Source organism: Etheostoma cragini, chromosome 6 (genome assembly GCF_013103735.1).
Source record: "Etheostoma cragini isolate CJK2018 chromosome 6, CSU_Ecrag_1.0, whole genome shotgun sequence".
Taxonomy (NCBI): domain Eukaryota; kingdom Metazoa; phylum Chordata; class Actinopteri; order Perciformes; family Percidae; genus Etheostoma; species Etheostoma cragini.
Window position 1 is genome coordinate 4492863 of NC_048412.1, and position 6527 is coordinate 4499389.

Genomic DNA, 6527 nt, shown 5'->3' on the forward strand with positions numbered 1-6527 from the left:
TGTACGCGCTGCTCATACCCCTCCCCCGCACAGCGCATACCGTGTTCAAGCTCAAGATTGCCAGTGTGCTGCAGCTGTGCTAACTTGCGGAGAAACAACTTTTCAGGAAAACTGCCAATTTCTCGAGTGACACCTGCTCAGAAAACAAAGACGGGTAAACAGAAGAAGACCGATGACGGAAAGCAAGCTAAAAAGAAAGAGTTAAACCGAGCCCGAAATTAAACGAGGGTCAACATCAGAGCGTCTTTTCAGAGGTAGAGGGAGCTACGCCTCCTGAAAGGATTCAACACGGATTCCGAGTTAGCCACATTTCTGCTTGACATGTAAGTTTTTCTGCTTGATTTGTTTCATTTTTTTAGAACAACACAACTAAGATAGCGATGGTTACGGTATCACTGGTGATAGCGGAAATCTCATTTGACTCTGTAGCTTGTTGCTAGGTCTAACAGTTAGCTTGTTAGCTTGTAGAACGGCCGGAATGTTGTAGCTAGCAGGTGAATTTTAACTTTACCTGCTAACTCCTTCACCCTCAGTATAAGCAATGTTGTTTGGATTCCTACATTTAGTAAGCCAAAATGCTTTTTGTCGATCACAATTAAATGTAGCTATGGTGAAACTAGTTTAATTGTGCGCTGTCCCTGTCTACGTTTGGCAAGGCCGAATTCTATTTTTGATTTATTTTTTTAAACATACACGTTTTGTTCCCCCTCAGGATGTAATTTGTAGATCAAAAGTCTGACACCAGTTCTTTATGCTCCTTCAACAGGTCAGACATGGCCCCAGACACAGAGGCACGTGAAGGAATCGTCTTCAGTCCAAATCAAAATGTTCAGTATTTCCTTGTGCAGGAGTACTTTGCAAAAAAAGCGCAGCAGAGAGCAAGGGGGAGGGACCTGTTAGGTGTGCTTGTTCAAATTTTTAGGCTAAGTCCACGTTTTCTCAGAACTCCCTACTGCAGCTTTAAGCAAGTACATAAGTACATTTTACATATACTACTTATTACTTTGACTTGATTAATTTTTCAGATAGGTATTTTTACTTATTTTACTTAATATTTCATCAAAGTATTGACACTTTTACTTGAGTAGAAGGGCTCGGCCCTTGTTGCTGCGGGCGCAGGTTCAACTCCGACCTGCGGCCCTTTGTATGTCGTTACCCCTCTCTCTTTCACATTCTCAGCTGTCCTATATAATAAAGGGCTTAAATGGCTCTTGAAAATGTTAAGGCAGTTTGAAGTACTTTGGAAAGTGTACAGCTTCTGCCACCGCCCTGTGTTTAATATCTTACCACTCTACTAGTAGTGGCGGAGAATCTACACAGGCACCTAGATTTTCAAAAATGGACTTGGTCATGGAAAATTGCCCGCTTGGTCTTGAGTCCAAACAGCTTTATTTGGATTGAGAAAAAGCACTGGCGCCTATCTGAATTAAAAGATGTGGCGTAAGAAAGGCTTATTTTTTCAGAGGCAGGGCTCAAAGCATGCACCGCTAGTAGCCTGAGCTCCAGGCGGCTCCTGAAGTCGTGTTTGCAGTGCAGGGAGAGACGCCAGCACAGATGGGTTGGTACCAAAGGCAGCAGACTTTTCTCATGCCTCATGCCTTTAAATGGAGAGCACTCTCTTTCTTAGCTAAAATGTAGCTCCTTCAAATGCTAATGGCGTGGCTTTGCTCTCTAAGGTTAGCATAACAACTATGGGAAAGCCTTTAGATCTCAGACATTTGTTTACCAGATGAAAGAGCCTGCACCTCGTAAGAGCAGAGAGGGAGAGAGAGTCAGGCCTCTCAGCTCTGTATCTCCTGAACTACCCCCAGTCAATTTCAAGTGACAAGGCTGCACTATTTGTGCCATTTTCTATCAGTTAATTTCCCCCCAACACTTATTTTCCCCTCTGAGGATTTTGAGAGGAAACTGTTCTCATGCTTTAATGTGATGTCACATTGTGTGTGTTTTTATGTGTGTGGGAAGCGGGATTCTGTAACATAATAAATAAAGGCTGGGAGGATAGATGCATAACTGGAATGGACTGTTGTCATCCTTAAAAGTTAGGAAAATAAATCAGCAATGCTTTGTATGTTTTTATATCATTTATTTATTTGGCATCACAGATTATTTTGATAGGGACAGGAAACTGTGTGCTTAATTTTGTGTCATTTTTGTAATTTGAGTTTTTCTTTCTTTTTTAAATTAACTAAAGACGTGGGTTTTTAGTATACTGTAATCAAGATAATTCAGACTCTAGGGTGTTTCTGGCTTTTTTTACTTAAAGAAAAACACAGTTTCTGCTAATTCATCAAGCTGTTTTGATTTGTTTTTTGCTTCATTTAATACTTTAAGTGGAAGAAAAATTATTTATATCACCCTGGAAACACCAATAGCGAGGACAAAATACTCTGAAAGACGACCAAGATACCAGATCCAAAAACGGCAGCTTTAGTTTTGCTCAAAGCTTTAAAACTGTTATCGTTGTGTGCTATTTCTATGACTTAAAAGACAGTTCTCCTTTTTGCAAGATAACCTGAGTTATAAATTATGAATCAAAAGGGGAAAAAAGATACAATGGCCCATAAAAAGGTCCTTAATAAGTAGCACCAATTCCCCCACTAAGCAGTTTCAGAGCAAAACAACTCATATTATACTTCAAAACTGTAATAAAGCACTATCTTTCCAGCATCTCTGTAATGCATTATTCACTTCCAGTTGCCAAAAGAAGACTCTAGAGGATGGTTAAGAACCCACTACAATATTTATGTGGTATGCTGCATTTCTGCCACACACACACACACACACACACACACACACACACACACACACACACACACACACACACACACACACACACACACCATGAAACCCTATCATAAACCTATGCCTTGATTGCCAAGAATCCATATGACCTACCTTTATCTCTGTGGATTAACAACATAAAACCCTTAACTCATAACTGTTTTTGTTTTGTTCTTGATGTGTCAGAGACCATTTGGTAATTACAGAATGTATTATGTCTTATTATTCCCTTTTATGTCACACTATCACTTTCTCCCTGCCGATGGCCCACATACTGTAGATTGTTTATGTCTGTTTCAGGATCCAGGCCAACCATGACTTTTTTCACTTGGGATTTCTATACTAGGAGCACTCTCAGTGATGATCTATTTGAAAATGGGATAAAAAAACACATTCCTTAGAGATGCTAAATATATTTCTGAAGAGGCTCGGCAAGCATGTTTGATTTAGGAGCCCAGTCCTGTAGCCTATGTAGTGCATCAAACTCCTCAAAGTAACAGTGCAGATTTTTAACTTTGCTGATCATTTACGATAATTATGTATGCTGAGTGGTAATGATGTAGACATTGCAGGCCATCGCACCATTATGATTTCTTCCATGCTTGTAGAAAGCTCAGGATCCTATAAGTGACAGTAAGGGTGACAGTTTCTGTGCAGCAGAGGGTTTTTTCCTGAGAAAGACATTCCTGAACACAGGTGTTTAGAACAGAATGAAATGTGGTGGATTTAATATCACAGTAACATAACTGTGTCCATGGTTGGACCCAGTATGCAACTACTGGCCATATCCGGACACATCTGGTGTGAGGCAATTTCGTTTTTTTCACAGTGGTTTTATGAGCAATTTCATGAGCCTCCATAATGCAAAAATAAGTCATTTATACACATTTTAGAATCTACATGTGAATTTTAACATACAGTGTGAACATGGGCAACATGTCAAATGAGTGTACGAAGATGATTAAGCCATAAGATTGCTTCAAAATTCAAAGAAGGATTTGGGGGTGGAGGTTGGGGGTTGATGCGCAGAAGCACAGACGGGAGGGAGAGGAGACGGGATGAGGAGGAGGGAGGGGCAAGCTAGACTCATTTTGTTTAAAAAGACTTCAAACGTCAAAAAGAAGTAAGCTCCAAATTCCACCGTATGAGTAACTACTGCGGATCGGCTTTGCTGCGTGTCGGCCTCGTGCTCCGCCTTCATTCAACACCCACCAGGTCCGGATTTGTTGCAGAACGACTGACAGCTGAAGTCTCAAGGACCCACGAGATCTCGCAAATTCACGCATGATCCCGCGATATAACAGGATGTAGTTGCTATAAACACTGGATTCCTCATTACAAGTGTATGCTACATAAACTATTTGTTTTCTATCGGCCTTTCTTGGACAATATTATTGACCTACCCTCCACACCCACTACTCCTGCTATTTGTTTCCATGCCGTCTCCTTTTTAAGGTTGTACGTATGAAAAGGATGCGATGGGGCATAAATGATTTGGGTTTTTTCTACTTCCAGAATCAGCATCTCCTCAGGGTGAATTGATGTCTCAAAACCTCTGACCCGTTCACTTCAGGCATATCTCTTCTCATTATGACGTTTTCAAGGTGTAGTGAAGGGAAATATCATCCGCCGACTTTTTTATTTAGAAAATTAACTGGTTGTTTTAATTTGTTTCTAGGTCTACCGTTTCTGTATCTGCCGTGTGCTGAATTGCTGTGGAGCTCTCCGGCGTCCGGCAAAAATAGAAGAGCACCGCTAATTCACCGGTATTAGTTTCTTTTTGTAAAGACATAGCTAAAGTACAAGGTTAAAATTATATTACGTTAGTAAGGTAAAGGTACACTTTAGGTTTACACCATTAAATTAACTGAAAACATCACAAAATCATTTACATTTGTATTAAAACCAATATTCGGATAGCCAAAAAGACAAAAAGTGTCCAAGCATGGATTTCATTACAGTAATAACAGTAAACAGTGAATCTTTTATCAATAATAAAGCAAAATTTAAAAAGTATGAAAAGCAAAAGCAGATATCCCCATCTGAACTGAAATGATCCTGTCAGGACCCTGAACACTCTGTGTTTCAAAAACCTCTTCCACAGCAGACTGTGGAAATGTGTGGACTTATTGGACCGGATATGTTCCAATATGGGTGACAGTAAGCAATGTGTGAGATATGTGAACAAATTTTGTAAATCGTTTTTGTGAATGACACAACTACATGATGGCAGGTTCTTGAGAAAGCTGCAAGCAGAAATACCACAGACCAAGCAATCGGTCCGTTCCAAATAAGTATGTTTTGATCAGGCACTGTAATAGTATAATTAAAATGCAAGGGGTCTCAGTCTGTCTGTCTGTGCCTTGATTTTCTCAGAACTGTTCATCCAATCGACTTCACACTTGGCAGGTGAGGACCAAAGGAATTGCCATGTTGAGTGCTAGCGCTTGAGATCTACAGTACAGATCTATAAGTGGTGTTTTATGTACACACTGTATGGTGTATCAAAAGGGGACCCTTATCAATGCTTAGGTACGCTGCCAAATTGCATGCTGGGTACAGCTCGCTCTCCCTACAAGAACAAATGTACCAAACTCAGACATTTCAAGTAGGCTCTGTAAATTGACCCCAGGATGATCTTTTTTACGTGGAACATCTGTACCCCCTCTACAGAACACCTCACATACAATATTAAATTAAGGTAACTGTTCAAACAATACAGTGACTCGAGTTATTTAAATTAGCTGGATACATGGTTAAACGTCATTTGCTCATCGCCTTGTGTACTTCATCCACAGCAAGGCCCACCAATCGGTCCCAAAATGTCCCAGTAAGATAGTAAATACTGTAAATATTTTCTTTGATATTCTTGACAATACTCACAGAAAGAGCCAAGCAGGCCTGCCTTATTGCATAATCCAAATTTTCTTCAAAACCTGCCATGTTCTACTTGTAGCTTGCTAGCTCAAAGTTTGTTATTGTTTCCCAAAGGAAACAGAGTTGTTTGACAATGGCAACACACAGAGAGAGTGGAAGGTGAGGGACATCTGGTCAGGAAATAATCCTGGAAATATACTTCTGTTGATCCAGACTAAAGTCATCAATCAGTGGTGGCATGTCTTAAGATACGGAGGACAACATACAGCGCCTGTCCCTTCACCATCGTTACGCAAGAAAATACTGTCCATGGAGACAAAATGAGACGATTCCATTCCAATAAAACTATAACTCCAGAAAATACCCATTTGATTGAAACATCACACTATGAAGGGAAGGAATGATTACAGCAGCCATTAATGCTTTCAAACTGCATATGGCATGTATTCGGGAGATGAGACGTGGGATGAACAATAATAAGATCACTATGTAAATAATAGGTGAGTTGTTCTATCACATCATCTTTTGAAGGGTGAGGCATTAATAATACATTTTTATTCCATGTTGTTTCCATGCAGTCTCCTTTCATAACCCCATAGTCCACAATCCCAATCTAACAATGGGATCAGCTCTGTACACTCTTCACATCCTGATAAATAGACGGTCTGAGTCACTGAGTCCAGATTGAGTGGCCTGATATTTTGTAGTCAGGGAGGCTATTGTGGCTATTTCAGCCTGTTTGAGGTCAGGACATTGAAGGAGCTGTCTGCTCATCGCTGGTGGAGGGAATGAATAAGAGAGAGTGACTGCGGAAGAGGTATAGTGTGTGTGTGTGTGTGTGTGTGTGTGTGTGTGTGTGTGTGTGT